General features: G+C 32.2%; 1 protein-coding gene across 1 annotated transcript in view; it reads right to left on the reverse strand.

The window, feature by feature from the left end:
• Positions 1–26,071, reverse strand: part of ZNF804A (zinc finger protein 804A) — a 272,430-nt gene that overhangs the window by 245,080 nt on the left and 1,279 nt on the right. The window lies entirely within an intron of this gene.

The following is a 26,071-nucleotide window of genomic DNA, read 5'->3' on the forward strand; positions in this document are numbered from 1 at the left end:
TTATATAATACACATATATGACAGTCAACATCGTTTGAATGTCTTTTATGTAACATTTATCTTAATTTTTACAATAATGAACACTTAATTCCTATAAATGACTATTTTGAAGGAATGAAAAATAACTTATTGTCATTATAATTTGATTATATCAAAATATTTCTCAGGTGCACTAGTTTATACAGTCATGAACTTGTTTCAAACCACAACATTCTAATGATTAGACACAGAGGCTAGGGGCTAGGCCATTCTCTTCAGTCATAAAGATATATCATTTCTGAATTTGTGACCATTATAAAATCTACCAAGAGGGCAGCATGAACAGATAAACACAATCACTTACTTATTGAGCACATATTCTGAATACTGGAGGCATTTTATTTCTATGTAATTCAGATGCAGCAATAGTTATTTATAGTAAAATGTATATATCTAATATATCTATATGGTAAAGAAAATTTATTTTCTAACCTCATTGACTTCAGGATATAATGTGGATTTTTAACTTCTATAAGGTTGTAAGTATCTAAAAATAGTTTTAAAAATTCCAGAAGCATAAATTCTTCAATAATTTTATGCAATCTTTAATATATTTTTAAACAGAAGGATGGGATGTAGAAATTTATTAAATGAACATTTTTACTCCATCCACAATGCTGGAAATACACAGCTCAAGCTGGATTCAAAACACACATTAATCAAAAAAATTGACTCTAGAGATTATAAGGAAGAAAGTGGAAAATTACCTTGTCCTCCAAGTATCATATATTAAGAAATCCTCAAAGTTAGGTGATTGGTTAATATTTAGCTGTATAAAATCTCAAATACAATAAATTATATTTAAAACTTTTATTTAAATTCATCTATACGAATAATTTGAATGGGAACATACTAACAACTATTGCTCAAAATAAGTTTATGAAAGAATACTATTAACTGATATACTGGTAATAGAAATAATATAAAATAATTCATTCTACTCAATTCTATAGTATTAATATAAAAGTTAAAAGAGTTTGAAACAAAATTTATGAAAATTTATTCCACTTAAAATTGTGCATTTTATTTAGCAATTTATCTACCTCTCCATCCATCTACATATATTCTATTGTTCACTGTGAATAATTACTTGTACTAGATTCATCTTTATGTAATGAAATAAATACTAATTCATTTTTTCTAGATTACATAGAAAACACAGATCTAGATCATACCTGTTCTTTATCAATCTGAAAGTAAAATGTTACATTATATAATAATTTTAAAGTTTCAGGTTGACTAATTTTCCAATAAATTTAACACATGATTTTTTTGTAGGAAAAAATAGGTAGGAAAGCAAAAATAAAGTGCTTAATGATACTGTATAACCTGATGACTAATGATTTTCTTCCATTTTGAAGTACTTTTTAAAATTACATCCTTCACACATTGTTTTACTAAAATTGATGTTTACTAGAAGGGAAATGTGTTTATCAGTATTTCTCCTCCCTCCCCACCAACGAGATCCTTGATACTTTCATTTAGGAGCTCTTGAATTACAAAATTCAGACAGAGTTCTGAAATATTAAATCGTTTTGGTAATACCACGAGTGCCTTTTAGGTATAGTCAAAATATCTGCTTGTTTTAATGATTAGAAAGAATAGAATGTTCCCATCACAAATGGAACAATCACTTACTGCTGTTAAGTAATATAATACTGGAATTCAACATGCAGAAGCAGTTTGTGAGCCACTCACCCACCCTCATTCACCAATTGGTATATTTTCAAAATTTACTCTGTAATGCAGTATTAATTATTAATCAGCTGTTGTGCTTCCTGTTTATAAATGTCAAAACTATAGAGGGATCAATTCCAAATGATAATCAGCTTGTCACAAAGAACATTACAAAATTAAAACAAATGGAAAATAAGTGCTTAGAAGTTTAGGCAGAAAAAGGAATAGTGGCCCCTCACAGACGAAAGCAAATCTACTACAGCATCATAGAAGTTAGAACACTATGGATTGAGCCCCATTTTTTTTGTTTCAACATGGAACCTATGTTATGAATAACTAAAAAAATTATGAAAATATTTCTTCTCAAAATTGTAAGTGATCCAACTTGGCACATAAACTCAGTCTTTTACATAATCATTGCTGGTGCTCTGAAAAAAGTATGATACAGTTGCATTCCTCATGTGCAGACATGCACGTGCATAATCATGGGAATACTGAAATTTAGATGCTTAAAATTATATTTGCACCAAAAAAGATGAAAGACTTTCACAGAAGTCTAGAAGCACTATATTTATAGCTAGTTTGTAGATTTCTTATAGTATTTTTAAGCCTTTTTTATTGTGGTTAAATATACGTAACATAAAATTTACCATTTTAACCATTTTATGTGCACAAATCATTGGCACATACACATAGTGTGCAATCATTCTTATAGTATATTTAATCAACATTATATGAAAGAACATCTGAATAAAAAGAGGTCAATGCTGCTTTAATCTACTGGTCATTGCAAATGGATCAATGGGCCAACATTATCTTAGCTACCTTTGTCAATCAATTATGGGAAATCCTAACATGCTTGTGAGACTCTTGGAACAGCTAGACATAATCTGAGATCTTAGTCCATTTGACTGATTGTTTAAATAAACATACTGATTTCTTGATACTATTTGAGTAGTGTCTTTTGATTATGCTTTCCCCTTAAAATGAGATTATTTACTTAAATTCTGAGGCCTAGTGGAATGTTGTAATCTGAGTAAAGATGATTTGTGTTTAACCTATCCATACGACAACTTCCTTCGCAATCTTGCTATTGATATTTGCCATATCCTGAATGTCAGGGTATATGTGTGTATCTGTGTGTTTGCCCATGAGTGTGTGCTTATGAATGTAGTTTCTTTTTTTAAGACTGTGGACATTGTAATGACAATCATGCTTTAAGTGTAGTGAACTTCCATCGGTATTAAATGCTGGGTTTGGATGTCATCTTCAACAAATGTGTATTTTCGTAATATTCATTATGTGTCACTTATGAAAACTTGGCCTGACTTTGATGACAATTAATCTGATCCCAAACAATACAAAAAAGTTAACAAAACAAATGTTTCTTGGAACAATTAACATAATAAGAGATATGATAAATGTGATCTTCCCTTATTTAGAATTTACATAAATTTAGTAGACTGGTACAAAAAACTTGAGAAATCTTCAATAATTTCTGAATTTTTTTCCAAATCCTACTAACCATCCTTCTGAATATAACCATTTTCCCTAAAAGCAAAAGATATATAAATACTATTTCTCAGTTTATTTTACATTTGAGAATTTGTTTTTTATTTCATGTAAGCATTAAAATGAACATCATTTTTATTTCATGTCAAATTTTTATCCTTAGAATATTTATTTCTAATATCTCATCATTCCCAAAATTTCATCTGTAATATCCTATACATATTAACTATTCATTTGCTTTTGAATTTTGAGGATGAAACTTTATGTACTCACTGTTACTGTAGATTTCAATTAAGGAACAGCTGATAATATTCAGACATTTTTAGTTACCTCTTTCATGACTATAATAAAGAATACTACACTACAAAGTAATTGCTCCTCAAATACGCATTGCTCTTTTCCAGCAAATGAAGAGAATGACTTTCTTGTCTGCCTAATAGCAGATGGCTTCTTCTGTGTGCAGTACCACTGTTGATAGGAGGAACAAATTGTGCTAAGTCTTGGTTTCTCAGTGCTATATCACATTTTTGTCATGTGGGCACCTCATCTTCACATACCACTTTCCAGTTTACTTTAAAGGAAATAATCAAATGGCATTCTGCTCACTGAAGATTTTCTTTAGAATCTGTCTCCCAGTTCAAAGCTTTTTCCCTTCCTTAGTTTGCTTTTATGTTTACTTATTTAAATTCGTCTGTAGGAGTCATTCCTAGTAAATCTTAGTACACAGACACACGCACATGCACATACACATACACACATACCTTGTAGAAATCAATTAAGTCTTCTTTTTTCAGTGTTTTTGTATTGTTATTACACACTTAGTATCACAGTGTTTTCTGAGAGCAACTTAAAAACTAGCTAATAAAATTTATGTAGTATTGAAATTGATTAAAAAGTTGAAATATTAGTTTGATATATTCCAAAGTATATATGACATAAATTGGTTTCAAGAGAGTAAAATTCCATTGAAGGTGGTAGTCAAGTTTTTCATTCAGCGTTATGTGTAATATAAAATTTTTTATTAATATCCAATGCAAATTGAGATTCCTATTGGTGTAGAAAATTTATCTCAACAGACTCCATTTTGCCAGGTCTTTGTCCAGTGCTCAGCACACGGTAAGGTTCAAATTTTACTCAATCTTTGATTACAATTCAAGCAGCATTTTAAAAGAATTTAATTAGAAAACTATAAATTAATACTGTTGGGAAATGTGTACTTTACAGGAGCAGAAAGACTTCCTACTTCATGACATAGTATAAAGATGCAAATAATGAAAAATAGATTAAAGCTATTAATACCATACTTATTTCCTGATGTGCAGTTTTCATTGCACTCTTTCAATGAACTTGACATGAGAGACACAGACTAGCATAGTGGATATGAGCTCTGGTTCTGGAGACAGATTACCTGAATTTAAATAACACAGGTATGATATAATCAGAGTACCTTCTAAATAGAGTTCTGTTATGATAAAAAAACACTAGTACAAATAAATGCCTGTGAATGTGTCTATAACATACTATATAAAAATTGACATCTAATAGTGATGTTTCAAAATGTTCATGCCAAAAAACAAAATTCAGTCCATATTTAAAAATTATTGTCTTTGCCCATGACAAGATTTTTTATTGCATTTAACTGTATTTTCATATGTGAGTCTAATCTCTGAATGTGTTTGATATCACAACCCTATTTACAAAAGACTTTCAAGTTAATACGACAGATGCATTTCTATACGTTATAAAAAATGTTATAGAAATATTTTCAAATGATCCAGGCACGGTGGCTCAAGCCTGTAATCCCAGCACTTTGGTAGGCCAATGCAGGAGGATTTCTTGAGGCAGAAGTTTGAGACTAGCCTGAGCAACATAGTGAGACCCTATCTCTACAAAAAATACAAAAATTAGCCAGGTGTTGTGGTGTTTTCCTGTAGTCCCGGGAGGATACTTGGGCCCAGGAGTTTAAGATTGCAGTGAGCTATGATAACACCACTGCACTCCAGCCTGGGCAACAGAGTGAGAACCTGTCTGGAAAAAAAATATTAAATAAGAGAATCACACATTTCAAGATTATTTTTTATTTCTACTAGATCCCAGTAAATTATATTGTACACTTTTTAGGGTACATGCACACTACTTTGGAGACCACTGTACTAGACATTACAGTCTTTAAGGAAAGAACCAAGCTTTTATTACTTACATTGTATTAATAGTAGCTAGTGCAGTATCTGCTATGTAGAAGTAATCAATAAATATTTGTTGCAGAAATACAAAAATAAATGACTATATATACACCCCAATACAGATATCAACTTTCTCTAGCACCATCCTTTTAGTTATCCAGGAATAATTAGACAGAAACTAACTCTTTAAATTCTAAAACCATTCTTTCAATTATGTCAACTTGCCTATCTAGAAATATAAATGAAAAATATATAATTATGTATAAATATATGTACATAAATAATTGTTAATATATATGCCAATAATAGGAAATAATTTGTCACTGGAATAAACAGCTTAACAAAATAGGCATAGATGAGGTTTACCTAAAAATGATACAAGCCATATATGACAAACCCACAGCCAGTATCACACTGAATGGGGAAAAACTGAAAGCATTCCCACTCAAAACTGGAACCAGACAAGGTTGCCCACTGTCTCCACTGCTATTCAACATAGTGCTGGAAGTCCTTGCTAGAGCAATTAGAAAAGAGAGCGGAATTAAGGGCATCCAACTGGGGGCAGAAGAGATCAAACTCTCACTCTTTGCTGATGATAAACATATAAGGTATTTTACTAGAAAATTGTCATGGTTTCTAAATTTTTATCCTAAGTACTTAAATATTATTTAAAAAATTACCTACCAGTATTGTTAAAAGTAGGAAGAAAATATATTTCATCTGGAAAGTTGCTTTTCTAAATGATTTCATAAAACAAATAGACATGGAAAAATGGGGAAGTAAGACAAAATTTTAAAAGTATTTTATGTAAGTATATATTTTTTCTTTCTAGTTTTCTGAAGTTACAAAATTGACAGAAATGAATATCTGTTTATATTTGTCTGTTAGTTTTGTCTACTTCTATCATTATCCATCTACCTACCATCTATTAATTGTTCCTTATAATAGGGAATTAAAGATATAGAAAAATAAAGTACATTAAAAATCCAAACAGGAGACAAAAGATGGCGGAGTGGAGGTAACCTATCAAAAAGTGGGCAAAGGACATGTATAGAAATTTTTCAAAAGAAGACAGAAGAATGGCCAAGAAATATATGAAAAAATGCTCAACATCTCTAATCATCAGGGAAATGCAAATCAAAACCACAATGAGGTATCACTTAACTACAGTGAGAATGGCCTTTATCAAAAAGTCCCACAACAATACATGTTAGCGTGGATGCGGAGAGATAGGAACACTCATACACTGCTGGTGGGACTGCAAACTAGTGCAACCTCTGTGGAAAGCAATATGGAGATACCTTAAACAGATACAAGTAGACCTACCATTTGATCCAGCAATCCCATTATTGGGCATCTACCCAAAAGAACAAAAGACATTCTATAAAAAAAAATCTGCACTCGAATGTTTATAGCAGCACAACTCACAATTGCAAAGATGTGAAAACAATTCAAGTGCTCATCAAAACATGAGTGCATTGATAAAACGTGGCATATGTATACCATGGAGTACTACTCAGCTATTAGAAACAATGGTGATATAGCACCTCTTGTATTTTCCTGGATAGCGCTGGAACCCATTCTACTAAGTGAAGTATCCCAAGAATGGAAAAATAAGCACCACATGTACTCACCATCAAATTGGTTTCACTGATCATCACCTAAGAGCACAATTAAGAATAACATTAATCGGGTGTCAGGCAGATGTGGCGGGGGGATGGGTGTATACATACATAATGAGTGCGATGCGCACCGTCTAGGGGATGGACACGCTTGAAGCTCTGATTCGGGGAGGAGGGCAAGGGCAATATATGTAACCTAAACTTTTGTACCCCCATAATATGCTGAAATAAAAAAAAAATCCAAACATTTATAAATAAATGGCCAGTATTGTCTTATTAAACATTTACTACAATTGAAGAAACTAGTCTACCCTTCTCTTTGGATATTAAAATTATAAAATATTGGTAAGGTGCTCATGCTTATAAACTGATGAAATCATACAAGTAATTAGTAATACTATATTTCTTACTATCCTACCAATAATTGTCACACTTCTCTACAGAATGTTTATTACATATCTTATTTCATTTACTATTTTTTGCCTTCCATTTGAAATTCTCTCTTCCTGTGTCTTTCCACTTACAGTAATATCATACTCTCCTTGAGGATGACTTTCAACAGGCTCAAGCAAAGAGTATATGTGATTCCACACCTTGATGACTAAGCAACATCCAGAGGTTTCAGAAACAGAAAATCATCATTTATATTATTACCCCGCTTAATTCATTCCAATGAATAAGTAGGTGAGTCCATTTTGCCAATTTTTAATGATACTTGCTAAAATAAAAATCAAATCACATAGATTCCAATGTACCATCAAAAATATAACTTTATTTTCACCGATAGTCTTCCTACTGATGAATACCATTGCTTACACCTTTTTTCCCTTCTGTGAATCAATTTGCAGAACTAGCAATTTTTAGCAGAAAATTAGCAATATATTTTATTCATATTTTCAATCTATTTGTTTCAAAACAGTATTAAAATACTTAACTTGTATTAAGGAAAGTTAATGAATTATAATTTGGCACACAAAACAAATGGGAAAGATTTATAGGCAAGAACTAAACAAGTTATCATTAAGTGTGATTACTTTCCATTTTTCAAATGTTTCCATACAAACTGTCTTTTCAATAGCTTGAATTTTTAATTTAGTGGAATAAGTATTTCTTATTCATTTTCTGTCCAACCCATATAATTTTGTGATAAAAAGTTAAGACTTTAAAAAAGCTACACTCTATACTTCCCTGGGAATTTTTGTACACTTATTTTGAGAAATATATATTTGATTTACAATTTGATATATTTTTGTTATTATACATAGATTTAATCATAAATTTGTTTTTAAGGGTAGGATGTAGAATATATTTTTAGAAATATAAAAAATTTTCATTGTATGATTAACTGGCCTCTCTGCTATAATTATTCTTCTTCATAAAATAGAAATGCTTATGGCTTATTATTATAAGAATTAATATAACTAACTACCACTTACTGTGTTTATTATGAGAATACAACCTAAGACAAAATTAGGCTCATAAGCTCATAAGCATTTGTAACCTCTGGCATGATACTTACATTCTCTTCAGTTCCTTATGTGGAAAATAGAGCTAATGATAACCTAACAGATTAAAAATCATATCATTTTTGTATTATGATCATATGATTTTTGTATTATGAACACATATTTATATATAAAAATTGATAGAATAAATGTGATGGGGGACATATTGCCTTGTAAACTTCCATTTTAAGGATATTTGTCATTAATTTTACTGTTAACCATACAGTAATTGTTTCTAGCTTTTGTATTAGCATGAACTATGTTGACTTCCTTTATTCTGCACTTGAAAAGTTTCTACAATATTTTCTCAACATAAAGACACCCTTAACCCTTGAAGATGATCCTATTCCACCCAAATAACAGAACATTTTAGACCATGTGATAACCTTAAATAAAACCATAAAATATTCATGTTTTATTTTTTTAAAAAAACTAAAAGTTTATAACTACATTTACAGTTTTTATCTTGATCAGATCATATATATATATGCACACACACATACTTTTTATATATTTAGTGTTGGACCAGATTAATGAGGACGGAGAGAATAAGAAACCTCTTTACAAATCACACCAAATGTCTGTTCAAAGGCTCCTATCTGATTACCCCCTGTTCACACATTACAAGGTGCTTTTCTCCTCCCAACTCCTATTCCCCGTCCCTCTCTCCTCTGTAGCACAGCCAGCAATCAGTAAAAAGTAAGTTTAGATGCACCAGCATCTTACCAAAAATATATATTAAAAGGCTTCAGATTTTTTTTTACCTTCCTGTACTCTCCCTGAAAATAATCTTCTGCAAAACATGGAATGATAACCTATACATTATAAACTTTCTAAAGTTGAATGCCACCTCTCTATAAATATGTACTGCAAAGCCCAGTGATTAGAAAATGGGCAGCTTCGCTTGTCTTATTCCTATAAATGGAAGAACAAATAATATATTCAAGAAAACTATGGTGTACTTCCAGCTATAAAATACAGGCAAATAATTCCTTATTTACTTCAATGTGAGAACTTTTATTATTTTTAATAGTTAGTAAATAGAAGGTTGCAAACACTAAGAATAAAAAAAAACTGGGGGTAAAATTGCAAAGTGAATTGAAAATACAATTGCCTCTCAACATCCAAGGGATAGCTGACTGTAGTAGAAAAATATTGTAACACCTAAATTTTACTAAAATCATATCATCTTTTATTAAATAATCTTTTTTTCCCTATCTCTGTGTAATATATAATGTACATGAAGCATGCCACTTGATAGTTAACTTATTTAATTTAATTGACTAGCTTCTGTTCAATTACATGTAATCAGAAGAAATAGAAACCTGAAAATGTCTTTGTTAAATATTTTTTTGTTAAGGTAACAAATAGGTTTAAAAATGCCTATTTTAATTAAGTACCCAGACTTTGGTAGCAAAAATAAGAAAACAAATAGAAAAACGAAAGAAAAAAATTAGGCTGGGTACGGTGGCTCACACCTGTAACCCTACCACTCTGGGAGGCCAAGTGGGGAGGATCACTTGAGGTCTGGAGTTTAAGACCAGCCTGAGCAAGAGTGAGACCCTTTCTCTACTAAAAACAGAAAAAAGGTGGCCAGCGCCTGTAGTCCCAGCTACTCAGGAGGAGGCTGAGGAAGGAGGATTGCTTGAATCCAGAAGTTTAAGGTTGCTGTGAGCTAGGCTGACACCACGGCACTCTAAAGCCTGAGAAACAGAGTGAGACTCTGTCTCAAAAGATATATATATATATTGCAAATAAAAGTATGATATTTGGAGGCAATATTTAATAATTTGCACATATGACTCCTAATTCTAAATCTCTGTAACTGGGTAGAGCCATATTTTCTAGGATATAAGAATGCATATTATTCATTACTTATGAGCTAAGCTAAACAAAATAAAACAGACATGAACATAGATATGTTAAAGTCTTAGTATTCTTATCCATTCTCTACAGCGTTCACAAGACAACTACAAATTAAAGACGGCATAGAAGACCTTGGATAAGATACAATCTCTAAAAACTAAGTTTTTTTATGGCAATTATAATACCAAATTAAGAAATTGTTGCAATGTTTAAATGACATACTTTATGTAATTTTTCAGTGCTGATCCTGACAAAGAATAAGTGCTCAATATATGAAAACTTTAAATAAATTAGTTGATTTATTCCTAGGATTTAAAATATAGTTTGAAAATATACTTCAGAGAAGCTTAATTAAAAACATTTAGAAGATTTATAAAACTATATTAAATAATTGATTCAACCACACAATTATTAATGTAAAATTGCTTCTAATAGCATTGTAATTACAATATAAGTAAAAATTCTAAACAATGATTAAAGACAATCCCATATATTCAAACAATTAAGAGTACTTATAAAAAATTTAAAAGTACAATAATTTAATTTGAATCTTAATTTAGTTAAAATAAGAAATCATTTGATTTAATGAAAATATAATTTATATATATTATATATATTCTAAATCTAGGCTATAATTTGTTAAAACTTTGATATACATTTTGTAAAAACTCCTAGCATCACTCTATATTTCATAAAGCTATTCACTTTTATGTCTTTATATTTTTAAGTTGCCTAACGTTTAACTCAATTTATTGGCTCAATCATTTGCTTTGTTATTCAACACAATGTTTTTTTTATTAAAAAAGCATACATTTAAAACCATTAAATACTACGAATGCATTATTAACTCTAATTTCTACATAAACTATTATATTAAAGCATGGCTGAAAGGAAATTGGTGAAGTTAACTAAATTTTCTCATAAAGCCGAACCTAGAGCTAGGCTAGATTTTTTTCTGCTTACAAAGTGCAGCCGCATATTTTCATCCCTTTTGTAGATGTTAAACTCTATCATAACTGATTAACACTAAGGTGCTCACATGGTAGTAATATTCACTGGGGGTTGGAGGCATGGTGGTGGGTTAACTCACAACTAATGGACTCGGTGTGTGTTGTGGGGGGGAAGGGCATGCCTCAAATTCTGGCTTGGATGAGGCAAAATCATAACATGTAACCAAAATGTTTGTACCCCTGTAATATCCTGAAATAAAAAAAATAAAATAAAAATTAAATACTTTAACAATATTCTAACTAAACTATTTTCTAGTTTCATTTCTTTCTTTTTTTTTTTTCTTTTTACAATGAAACAATGTATTGCTGCTAAATTTCTAAAAGATCTATTGTGGGTGATGGGGGGTTAAGCAACAGTGGGTAGAGAACCTAATAAATGACGAGAGCAGAACCTCATCTCTCACACTAAGTATAAATATGTGACATCCAAACATTCTCCTGGAACATGTCCATTGAAACCAAACTAGATGCATTTTATCCTAGAACAGCAAGAGTTACCTGGAGGCTCTTAGGAAAGCTAGATTCCTGCATCCTACCAACAGATATTAAGATTTAGTAACTATGAGGTGAGGTTCAAGATGTTGCATTTTTTTAAACCTCCAGGTGATAATAGTTTTGGAATCTGTCCTCATAGAACTTTAGTTTTCCTGCATAGAATAAACTAGGGAATCTACTTATAGACTGTATATGAGTACCAAATTTTATGATCAATTTGTTGCTCTTTATTTCATTGGACTCCATAAAGGACTTGTTTTCTATTCATTTGATATTGTTTATATTCTATCTGAAAAGCACATATTCATGTATTAGCTTTGGAAAGGAAGAAGGGCAATTCTTCTTTAAGATGTCAGTAATTATAAAAATAACAATAGCTTTGATTATGTGCTAGATGCTGAAGTAGACACTTCCCTTACATTATTAATATTTAATCTTTATAACAGGAGTCCTGTTCACACATACCCATGTTAGAGCTTTTCAGTTATAATTGCACATTATTTATTATTTATATGTTTAAAATAACATTTGGTATAAAGCAAGGACTAAAATCAATTTTAATTTTGGCTATTTACAGATAAACAAAAAACTAACATAGGTTAAATAACTGGCCCAGGTTACATAGCCAGAATTCAAACCCAGGTCTTTCTAGTTCTATAGGTTTCTATAACACCTTTTATTACAGAGGAATTGAAAGGGCAATGATGGGAAGCAAATAAAGAAATGAAACACAGTGAAAACTCTATATGTGCACAACCCAGAAAATGTTGAAAAAAAAATTCTACAGTTGTCCTAATTCTTCTCAGGTTCCTCAGTTAAAAATACCCAAAATTAACTCATTAAATGAAGCATAAAATACATTTAATTAGAAATGTATTAAGTAGCTGACAGATTCAAAGGTGACCCTGTTGCAAAGGGCTTGTTGAGGAATCAAAACTGGTAATGCCTGGGCAAAATTCTGCCACTGAAATCATCAGCTTGGAAGAACACAGCTGGCTCTTCAGCCCCAGCAACTTTTCCCTGACAGTGTTAATGGTGGCAACTGGACGCTCGCTGGGCTCCCTTCTCCTCTCAACTCTGCTGCACCTGCTCCAAATCATCTCCAATTGACTCTACGCCTCTGTGTCATCCTGCCTTTGAATGTCCCTTCTTCCATCATGTGGCTAAGCTGAACCTGACAGAAGCTGGGGAGAAAGAATATATATCACTGCCTACTATGGGACTTGGGGTTGTTGAAAAATAGCCAAGTATCAAATTAAAGACATCATCTGTAGATAGCATTTTGGCCTGAGTCTACAAATCCTAAAACAATGCGTAATTCAAGCCCGGATAGAGAATGTGGAAGCATTTCAGGCAGGTTTCTGTCACTGTGGTAATTTTGGTATTTAGCAGGTTGATTATATAAATCATCATTCAAATTATTTAATAGAATAATTCTGAGAGTTAATGGCAGTATCATTATTAATCATGCCAAGACAACAGCATAAATAGTGACTGTCTCAGGCAAACATGGATGTATTATTACCCAATTACTTAAGTTGATACACCTTCTTATATTGGCTTATATTCTTCTTATAGCCTAAGAAGAATTAATGATTTTCTCTCTCTCTCTCTCCTTTTATTTACTTTTAATTCCTAAGATTATAGCCATCCAGTGGAACTGTGGCCACCAAGGTACTTCAGAATTCCCAAAATCTTACAAGTATCATTTTTAGACTTCTGATATTATATCAAGTGGCCAGAAGGGGATTAAGTTCCCAGTTACTCTTCAAATAAATAATTGTTTCAATCTCTGTCCCTAGCTAAAGCTGCTAGTAGAATTCTCTGGACTTCATGAGAAACAAACATGCAGAAAGGCTGGAAGGGAAATAACAATATCTTCTACAACTATGGGGTATAGGCAGAAAAGGAGAGAGAGAGAACATGAATGATTTTGCTCTGCGTGTGCATATCTATTTTGCCTTGCACCTCTGAATAGATATTGCCCTTATTTTATGTAGAGTACCAAAAGAAAAGAGGAACGTCTCTCATATGACCTATAGTTTCTACACCTGATAGAACTGTATTGGCACTTTATTAATGAGTCAGAATAGTTGGCATTTTTAATGCCTAAAAGCCACGTAATTATTCATACAATAGCATATGTGAATTAAATTATTGGCATAGTATTTTAATTAAAGCAATTTAACATTATAAGCAAACAACATCCTCAGTCTCTAATTTTTTCTTACATAATCAAATTATGCTCAAATTATGCTAGGTACTATACAAAGAGGATCAATTTGTTTTCATTTATTATTATTATTTACTTCACTAAGCCTTTACTGTGGAATAACATGGCAATAGATTGTCTTAATTGTGACTCTCCGGGACAGCAATATGTAATAGGCTACATCTGAACTTGTGCTAAGATCAGTCTACCGGCAAAATAGCTTCACATACTTTTGAGAAGCAGTATTTATCATAATATCAACTCCTCTAAGTCCTGATCTATAGAAATTACATCTTTCATGTTGAATCAATAATTTCACAGTGATTAGTAATACAAATAGAACAGTTTGTGTTATTTTATACTATCTGCACCTTTTCTCTGAGAAATATAATCCTGGTTGTTATGAAGAAAATGTCATTAAATTTTAATAAAACTTAAAAATTTAGGTCTCAATATTTTTTCAGCTACTTTTCTATAATACCACTTGTGGTGGTCAAGAAAATAAAGGATGGGTTTCAAAATTTCACATATTCTTTATTTCATATTCTTCTTTCCACAAATAGTAATGATCAGAGTCCACCTTTATTTTGCTTAATAATGTAGTTTATGAAATTTTCAATCAAATTTAATAATCAGTTATGACATTCAAGTAAATTGGGCATTAAAAATCATAAAAGGTTAAAGGTACTATGAAGAATCTAGAAACATCAGCTTCAGTAGTGAAAACTGACACTTTTACAGCCAAAAGTAACAGTTTAGGAAGGTATGGTTGATCACCAGCACTATGTCCACACTATCTTACTCCATATATCACGTGTTTGAAATAGAAAATGGCCAAAAATAATTAAGTTGTATACAAATATATAACACATAGAGCAAACATATCACATCTATGTCACGTTTCCATACTGACTTCTAGCTAATGAAATTTTTGAGTTACTTTTAGCTAATAAAACTGTGATAACTATATTTCACAATTTATTCATCTATGGTTAATTATTATGCCGTCTATTTGAGAGCAAGAGGAAATGTTATGCCGCCCCCTAGTGTAAATATTAATTTTGTAACATCAGAATGTCAGTGATCCAAGAAGACAGAGCAAGGGAATCAAGAATTTCCATAGTTATGGAAGTTATTATTGAAGAGAGTTAAAAAAAATTCTAAGCTCTCCTAAAGAACCAGCTTTCTATAGTTCCATTAACTTTATGAGTCAAAGAAATGACTGATATCCGAAGGTTTCCTTAGGATTTTCATCTTTTTTTATCTACCAAAATATTTAGGGTCCTGCTATGGTTTGGATATTTGTCCCATCCAAATCTAATGTTGAAATTTGATCAGCAGTGTTGGAAGTGGGCCTGGTAGGAGGTCTTTGAGTCTTGGGAGACTCACAAATGGCCTGGTGCTCTCTTCATGGTAATGAATGAGTTTGCCCTCTATTAGTTGCCACAAAAACTGATAGTTGAAAAGAGCCTGGCACCTCCTCCCCTCTCTTCCTTCCTCTTGCCATGTGATGCCTGTTCCCCTTCCAATTTCACCATGAGTGAAAAATTCCTGAGGCCCTCACCAGAAGCAGATGCTAGCACCATGCTTCTTGTACAGCCTGCAAAACTATGAGACAAATATACCTCTTTTTAAAAATAAATTACCTAACCTCAGGTATTCCTTTACAGCAATGCAAATGACTAAGACAAGGTCAGCACATAGCAAAAGGGAGAAGATTTTATGCATTCTTAGGGTAGGGATAAGTATGTTAGGGGTGCCATACATAAACTGAGTGCAATGGTCTGAATATTTGTGTCCATTCAAGATGCATAGGTTGAGGTTCTAACCCCTAATGTGATGATACCAAGTGTGAGGCCTTTGGGAATAATTAGTTCATAAGAACCCCCTCCTCACTAATGAATAGTGCCCTTGTAAAAGGGGTTTCAGAGAGTTCCTTTGCTCCTTTATTCCATGTGGGAAGAAGTCTGTGTATGAGGAAGCAAGCCCCTCACCAGACAACAAATCTACTGGCATTGTATTCTTGGACTTCCCAGCCTCTAGAACTGTGAGAAGTAAATTTCTATTGTATAAAAGCCACCAGTCAATGGTATTTTGTTATAGTAGCCCAAACAGACTAAGTAAGACACTGAGAAAAAAAGGAAATACTATGTGGTTCAATAGCAAAAGTATCCGAATTATGTAAAGCCATACATATTAAATTGAGTGAATGAGACTATAACAAGATATGAACATTCCAGCACGAAATGCTGTCAGCAGCAACCACCATTTATTGAGGGATTATTTGCCAAACTTTGTACAAATTACTATATATTCATTATTTCATTTGATCTACAAACCAATCGTCTATTAATAGGTAGGTATTATCATCTCCTTTTAAAGACAATAAAACCTGATATCGAGAGAGGTGAACTTTACCAAGTTACCTTGGTAGACTTCTCTTGTCTGATGAATCCTTTCTTTTCCTTACTAACACTGATTTTATTGGGATTAACAATATGCCCAGCAGAATATACCATGTTTTCCACCCTTCCCTGGACTTGTGAGTGGTTCTGTGACACAGTTTTGGCCAAAGAAACGTAAACCAACACTGTTAGGAAAAAACTTCTTAAACAAAGAACGTTCAGTTTTTTGTCCTTCCTGCTTACTCTTTTCACAAGCTTAGAATGTATGTGATGGCTGCAGCAGTAACCACCTTTCAACTGTAGAACAATGCAAATAAAATCAGAAAGTCCTTAGCATAGACATTTAAGCCACTTAATGTTAGAAAATACCTACTTGCAGATTTCTTTTAATATGAGAAAAATACAATTTCTATAAAACACCACTTAGGACATAGCTGATTTTGGGGTTTTAGTTACAGGCAGCTAGCTATATTCACTATTTACTGACACAGAGATAGATATAGGATTTGAACTCAGATCCACCTTGCTATAAAGTGTTTGTGCTTTCGGCCATTATGTAAGTTTAAGTATTTTCAAGAAGACATGCTAAATTGGATTCAAGAACACAATTCTGGAGAAAAAGCAGCCATTCTCTTCCCTGCCAAGAAGGTCTGTTATCCAGACATTGAGGGTCTTCATCAAGAAGTAGTGTTTGATAAATATCAGGTTTTGAAGGTGATACCACAAAAGTAACTTACAGTACTTCCACTGATTGGGGGACACTAGATTATGATATTTGAGACATTTTCATTAAACAAAGACAGAAGCTATATTCAATCCCAGCTTTCTGTCCTTGACCAGTTGAAAGGAAAATAATTCAGGGCATATCTCTCATTATTAAATCCCTTCCTCTGTGCAAAAGTTTCACTTCCCTTCTAGTAACTTGTCCAAAAATCTCCTGCTTTCCTTCCTTACCCTAAGTTCTAAAACCCATGGACTGTGTCCTCTGAAATTTATTAAGTGTCTGTTATTAAAAAATCTCTGAAGCTTTAAACTTTTCACGGAAGTTAAACTTCATTTCTTTGCTCCAACTCAAGTTTGTTTCTCTTGAAAAGATTGTTCACATTCTCTCTCAAAAAGAGGTGTGGTCCGGCACGGTGGCTCACGCCTATAATCCTAGCATTCTGGGAGACTGAGGCAGGAGGATCACTCGAGGTCAGCAGTTCGAGACAAGTGTAAGCAAGAGCAAGACCCCCATATCTACTAAAAATAGAAAGAAATTAGCTGGACAACTAAAAATATATAGAAAAATATTAGCCAGGCATGGTGGTGCATGTCTGTAGTCCCAGCTACTCATGATGCCAAAGCAGAAGGATTGCTTAAGCTCAGGAGTTTGAGGTTGCTGTGAGCTAGGCTGACACCATGGCACTCTAGCCTGGGCACCAGAATGAGACTCTGTCTTCAAAAAAAAAAAAAAAAAAAAAGGAACAGGTGGATGTTTATCTCCCAAAGCCCAAAGTCCTCATACTATTGTGATGATATGGGGCACAAATCCTCCTTCTTGTTCCACCTTCATACTTCTCAACCATCCTCCTACTCTCCCTTAAGTCTAAAAGTTCCCAGCTTTGGATCTCATTTCCCTGAAGTTTTCTCTGATCAGCTTGCCCTCCTTCCTTCCCTTTTGCAGCCATCGACTCTCATGGTCATATCTGAGAAAGCAAAAAGCAACTTTTGAAAACCGTCAGCTGGGAGCTTGTCTGGGTCCAAGAGTCAGGCATGGGGTTCTCCCATCAAATATAAACAGTTTCACAGTACACTAACACCACACAGGGTCATTCTAATATTGTGATGGAGCTAAACAAAAACAAGACCATTTGCAATCACATCTGAGAATAGACAAAATCAAAAATGCTGTTTTGTTACCCTAAATCTCCATCTTCAAGCAACGTGAGCAAAGCTGCTCCTCCACCAATTAGAGTTCTACCCCTACTCTGTTCCTCTTGCCTGCTAGGTGAAAAGTACTAAGGTACTCAACCATAGAATTGACCTTTCTTTATCATGGCACCCAGTCAAGAATAAAACAATGCTTTAATAAACACTCCACAAAATCAACTCACACAATCCAAAATCTTATAAAAGTACTCCTTATACCCCCTTCATAAGATGCATCAAGGTTGCCTATAGTGTACAGTTTACCTAGTTCCAACAAATGCCAATGTGCCCAATTTGGTTCAAGTAGAGTTGTATTCCTGGTGGCTTGGGCTAGTGGATGGTGAAATAATTCTGCATATTTTTCATGAAGACATTTTTATTTTGTAAAATGAAAGTCCTTAATTTTAGATAACTCCATTTAAAGCTTATTTTCTTCAACGTAGGCTACCTACCAAAGTGTATACTTTTTAAATTAAGTTTAAAAATATTTTATTTTGAGATACTCTGACTTTCCTCAAGTACAATAAACACGTGTGTGATTAGCTATTGAAAGTTAACAGATAAGAATAATTTTATTTTACATAGTTATAGCAGGGGTTTTTTAGGGGTTTGAGGTTGGTTCGCTGGGATTTAGATTGTAATCCAGGCAAAGATTTCAAATAAAGTTATTATAAACTTATGTATATAATAGCAGAAGAAGTCTAAAATAAACTTTATAAATTTTAAATTATACAGTTATCAGCATCAACTCAATTTCCTATTAAATCCAAATAAGATTTATATTTCAAACATTTATTTATCTTATAAAAAAGATGTTATAAACTGATCCTCAGTGTATAAGTCAGAGTTCTCCAGATATATAGAACCTATAGGATACGTGTGTGTTTGTGTGGGTATATCTGTGTGTAGTTGCATATATGATTTATTTTGAAGAACTGAGTCAGTGAATGTAGAGGCTGGTAAATCTGAAATATGAAGGGAAATCTGGCAGGATAGAAATCCAGGTAAAATTTGGTGAGGCAGTTTTCAGGCAGAATTTTTTCTTCTCCAAGATACCTCAGTTGTTTGCTTCTAAGTCCTTTCAACCAGTTGTGTGAAGCCAACCCACATTATTAAGAGTAATCTCCTTTACTTAAAGTCAACTGATTCCAGACATTAAGTGCCTCTACAAAATACCTTCAAAGCAATATGTGGTTTAATATTTGATTGAATAACTGGCTACTATTCTAGCTGATACATAAAAGTAGCCATCACACTCAGTATAGCTTATTTTTCTAAAGCTATTTAAGAAAAAAATATTTTCTTATAATTTGAACACAGTATTGCCATCATAAACATTTAATATATATCCACTTACATTTAGAAAAGTGTATAAATTTCTTCCAGTGGTGCCAAACCATTATGAAAGAGTTCAGAGTAATACATCAGGTAAAGGACTTTGTTTACTTTGACAATGCTGAGTTTTAATTATTTATTATTCCACTTATACTGTGCCAGAAGTATAGTGTAATACATTTATAAAATTAATGAAACCTTGCTAGTTGAAAATGCCATCACGATATAGTATATAGTTATCCCTCCATATCCACAGAGCTTTGGTTCCAGGATCTCCCTAGTATACCAAAATCCATGGAATATGCTCAAGTCTCTTATATAAAATGGTGTGATATTTGCATATAACCTATGCACATTTCCAATATACTTGAAATTATGTCTAGATTATATTGCTTATAATACCTGATAAAATGTAAATGCTAAATACGGTATTGTTTAGGGAATAATGAAAAGAAAAAAAATGCCTGTAGGTGGTCAGTACAGACGCACCTATCCTTATTTTTCTTTGTTGAATAGTCCTGAGCCATGGTTGGTTGAATCCATGGAAGCAGAATCCATGGATAAGGAGGCCAACTGTATATTGTAAAGTTTTCTTGGTTGCAATGGATAATTTAGAATGTGATAAAATGTATTAAAACAAGTGGTTTTAGGTTAAAATTTTTAGAAAAGAAAACTAACAAAATTAAATTTTTCATTTTTTGTGGCTAGCAATATAAAAATGTGGTAAATAAATATATGTAAATTCTTCACAAATTATTGCTGCAGTATACTACACTATAACTGTTTTTTTTTAAATATTACTCAAATTCCTAATATATAGCAATTCCCTTCAATAGTACTATCTCAGTTAAATAGGATCACTGGAGGAAATTATTTCAACATTGTATCATTAGCACAATTAATAAAAATATGATTTACACTATCCATAATGCTTTTAGTAAATAATTTTTCAAAATATGTTAAATAAACTAAACATGTTTACTTAAGTATACATTAAAGAACAAAATTACATTCTAAATTGATTTTTTAAAAGGTCAAAAGCAACAAGAAAATACCAAAAATATCAGTTGCCTAAATGAAAATATACAATTTTAAAATGGAAAAATGCATCACCCTCAAATCACTACATGTTACTTATTATGATAGTGCTCCTAGATATTTGATCTGGAGAATACTGCTAATAAGTTTAACCAATATATAGTAAACAGATACTATAGAATAATATGAATATGCTGAAAAATTTTTGAAGGCCATTATCTTTCTAAAAATTGGTGCAATGAAGGGCACACATAGAATGATAGAAATATTTCTATCTCACCATAGGTAAACTTGGTTCCCAGACTAAACAAAAGGTGAAAAAGTCAAGTGCCTTCACTGGTCAGAAAGGTAATATAAAAAAGTGAAAAACCTACATAGCAATAAAAAGCTGTGTAGACAGTGGCAAATGGGGAAGTGCATTCTTCTTTGAATTGCATTTAAACCTAAATATTGTGAAACACTGGGCACATATATCAAGCTACTTCTGCAGCCTGAATTTGGCCCTGAATACAGCCCTCTGAAACCTCTCAACTAGGGGGTCCCTGAAGTTCTTGTTGATCTAGATTTTCAATAAAAGTGTTCATTGCAGTCCTCAAGAACAGAAAATATTAGCGCAGAACTGAGAAGTAAAGACAAGATACTATGTCTACTATTTGCATTATAGCTATCTAAAATAACTCAATTGATATTTGATGAACTAACAGAGGTGTGTGGAATCATGGGTATTACTTTACAGCATTTGGTTTAAAATACTGCTCACATTTTTTAATCATAACAATAATTCAAATATTAGGGGTTAATGTGTTCTGAAAATGCACACATTGTAAAGTTTCACTAGAATAAAAGACCAACAGAACAAAGAATATACATGACACTTAAAGTTCAGAAAAGTGAAACATGAGATACGTTTTAACAGTGAATATATGAGAGTTATAAAGAAACTTGGTATATGCCTATAATCCCAGCTACTCAGGAGGCTGAGACTAGAGAATCACTTGAGCTCAGGGTTTCAAGTCCAGCTTGGGTAACATAAAAAAACAAAACAAAACAAAAATAGAACTTGGAAGAATAATAACTGGACTCATTATGTAAAAGAATTCATAAAGTAATAAGTGGGAAAGTTTAGGGGTATAATACGATATCACCCTAATCCATCCTCACCCCTGAATTCTCCTTGCAATCTAACAATGAAAACTTTTCCAACAGCACCAATTCAGCTATTGGTCTCTCTAGTCTTAGCCACAATCTTAAAGTGCCACCTAAATGGGTTTCAGTAAGTGGAGAAACATTTTAAATTATGATACATTCTCTGAGAGACATAGAAAATGTGCAGGGGAATGACATAAATAAGAAGTTATATCTGATAATGAAAACTAAAACAAAAGATCATATAGTACATTTTAAAGACCTATCTAATTTTAGTGAATTTGTATATACACAAAGGAAAAAAAAGTCTTTAATACTTTTCAAAATTAATATATGTGCAAACATCCTGAGTGACAAGAAACCTACAAACCTGTCAAAAGTTGTGAATATTTTTTCAACAGATTCAAAATGAACAGGAGCTACCTAGAATACATCTTAGCACATAATATTTAGTATAATACACAAAGCCTGTGGTGCCTAAAATAGTGTCTTGTAATTGAGGCATCTCAGTAAATCTGAATGGACTAAATAAGAAATATGCTGAGAACTGATTAACAAATTAACATTTCTTGTCTTGCCAAACCTGGTATTTCATATATTGGAAATGAAGGGAAGCCTACACAAACAGGGCCTAGGCCAGGAAGAAATGAGTGATGTTTGCATAATGGAGGATACGAAGTAAAGTAAATTTAAATTCAAATTTTTCTGTAATACTGTTACTATTCCTCCATATCTGGAGGCAACTGGAAAAATAGAGTGTTTTCAACCAAATAGATGACACAATACTATTTTTTAATCATATTATCATAATGACCCCTATGGATTCCATAATTTAGCATGTAAACTGTAAAGGAAATATGTCTGGAGTCAGGAAATCTGCATTATAGTATTGACTCACTCTATGACCTTAAAACCACCACTCATCTTTTTGAATTCCATAGTCAGTGGGAATAGACATAATGCTATTAGGATACACTAAAATGCTGGCCAACCAACAGAATGTAATGGCCAAATTAGTAATGATTTCCAAGGTTCCAAATACAAACCCCAAATTACATATTAAAAGTGATTAAATGTATATTTAAATTTTCTATATTTAAAGTTTTAAATATTCTCTATTTAAAGTTTTAAAATATATAATTAGGGCAAAGAAATTTTGTGAATTAATTGCAAAAATAAAAAATATAACTAAATGTCTTTATCCAATAAGCAATTGGTTACACAAGAATGGACTGGGAAAGCTAAAAAAACAAAATAAGAGTAGCTAGAAGATAAACTTTATTCATTGCCGTTAAACCCTATAACTTATCCAGAAATATTTTAGAACACTATTAAATATAAGCTTATTTCTTGTTCCATGGAATTAAAGCTATATCACAGATATGAGGCAATTTATATCAAAAATCATGACAATCAGCTTGACCTTCATCTTGGCTTTTAAGACATTATGAAATGGAAACTCATATTTTTATTTAAAATTGTCAAGACGAATATATTTAAAAGCTCATAAACAGAGTCAAGATTAACAGACTTAGTCTTTAAGTATGGGTTTTTTTTTCCCCCAATTTTATGTTTTTGTGACATAATATGACCTATGAAAGGAAATGTCTATTTTGATCACTTCCTCTATATGAGTGGCAGAATTTCATTCTGGATTTAGAATATACTGCAAGTAATCATTGTCATTGAAACCTGAGTTATGTTGGGTACTCTATAAGTAACTTCTAATTCATGAAAGAATACTGTAAAAGCAGTTGTAAGCTATCTTAAATTACTCTTATTTTTTTTGAAGATTATACATTTATTCTCTTAAAATTTGAATTTAAAAAAATGTTTCTGAAATACCCAATTATCTAGTGATAGAAAATAATTAGAATTTCTTTGGAAAAATCAAAGTACGTTTTCCCTGAATAGTTTTGTGTTTTAAGTTGCGCTTTCCCAAAATGAGAAAAAACGCAATTGAGAGATTATTAAAGTCCTTTGAACTTAGTACACATTTCAAAATGTAAAAATGTGATAATGTTTTTAAAAGCAAAATTTAAATGTCAAAATAAAATAAAAAATAAAGTAGGAAAGATCTCATAATTATTACTCCATGAAACTGGTATTAAAATCATTGAACAAGATAAATACATACAATTTTATCTGTCAACTTAAAAATAAAAATAAAACTGTAAAGAAATATCATGTGAATAAATTCTTACTTGAAAATTTTTCAAAATTTGGCATATATATGTTTTAAGACAATATTTGTGCTTCTTACTAAAATTACTAATTCTTAAAAGTTTCAGGTCCAGTTTTCTATTTTTAGGTGATAGGTAAGTTTTAGCACACAGTAAGCCCTCATAGCATATTATGTGCTATAAAGAATAATTTTTAGGTAAGTATAGATAGCTCTTTTTTAAATTAAAATCATTAATTTTTAAAAATATCTAGAATCTTTTCTGTTATAAAGGCATAATTATCATTCTCTTCATAGCAAAACTCATCAAAAGGCCTCTAGAAAACACATATATCACATATTATCTTATGAAGAAATACTTCAAATATAGTTGGCTCATATATGAAAATCTACATCATTTCAGTCAGTACAAGTCTCATACACAGAAAATACAAACATAGGCAGTTTTATAAATAATCTGGAAGGACTAGCTCAGAAGTCCTTATAAGTCTTTTTCATGATAAGTAGTAGAATTATGACAGGAGTTATTTCAAAGCTTTTTATTCCTGTTTGTTGTTTCTGACATTTGCTTATATTTAGATTTATTCATCTCATTTAGATAGCTGCTTTTTATCACCCATTTTAATCACAAAGTTACACAGGCAAATCTAGATTTAACCCATTTTTTGTTAATATAAGTGCTAGAGAACTAATTAACTTGAAAAACAAGTCAGCATAAGCATATTCAACCATTGTCATAAATCCAAGATTGACTTAGGAATCAAGATCAATAGAATTTTAACAAGTTGAGATTTGGCAAATAACTTTTTCCTATGTATTTCACTGTGTAGCTTATCACCTAAACCATTATTGCATCTATGAAAATAAAATCTTCTTCAATAAGTTTGCCTTTTTCTGTAAGTAAAACTAGATTTTAAAAATAAACTAATGTTTACTCTCTTCAAAATGAATGTCCCCCTGCTCCCACAAATTTTACCTTCTTAGCTAGTTGAGTTCTCTAAGTAGGGCCAGAACAATTTCAAAAATTCCTTTAGTCCTTGGCTACTACTCTGTAAGACCCTCCACTAAAGAGACTGCAGAAGAGTATTTTCACTTTCTTTTGTTCAAAACAAGCAACAACCACATGCAGAACAACAATAAAAGCAGCAAACTAGCCCTGCTTTTCTGAGTCTTAAATGAGCTGAAAGGAGGTAGCCAAGAGGGTCAAGGGAAAAAGAAAGAAGTTAAATGCATCTAATCAATGTCAGAATGCAATTAAAACTTCAGATAAGAACTTTCACTATATCACAGCATAATTTTTTTTATTCATGCTGAAACATATCTTAAGATATACAAAGAAAATTAGCTTAAGACTACTGTATTTAGTTTTGGACTATTTGAGTCTGTCCTTAAACTTCTACTTTACCCATTGGGGCTAAGTAACCACTATGTAAAAAGGGGAGGAGAGGCTGTTTGCTAATGGACCCAGACTTTAGTGAGTCACACATTTGTATGTTACTACCTTATTTTGGCTCTACTCTGTGCTGTACTCAGCCTAATAAGCCCTTATTCTATTTCTTTTTTTTCCATTATGGAGGTGTATATTTCTCCGGAAATATCAATATATGAGAGCCAGTTCTGCAGGGAGGTTTTATAACTAAAATGGGATTTGGATGAAAAGTGGGAGCTATCACCCTCCACTAGCTCAATGCTCAGCACATCTTTTCCCACCAATCAGGAGTGCTCTTCCTACTAGGATGCTGAAAGACGAAGCTCTGTGGTCCAGTGAGGACCTTCCAGCAACTGCATGGGTTCTGTTAGTCTAACATATTTCTTAGTGGCTCTAACTGTGACATAGTGATCGCCCTTCACACTTCTCCACAAAGTCTTTACAGTGAATAGCTGAAAGCTGACAGCATGGGTTCTGGAGCCCCTCTTTCAAGCTTAGTACCGA

The sequence above is a fragment of the Lemur catta genome, chromosome 8, assembly GCF_020740605.2.
Source record: "Lemur catta isolate mLemCat1 chromosome 8, mLemCat1.pri, whole genome shotgun sequence".
NCBI classification, from domain to species: Eukaryota; Metazoa; Chordata; class Mammalia; order Primates; family Lemuridae; genus Lemur; species Lemur catta.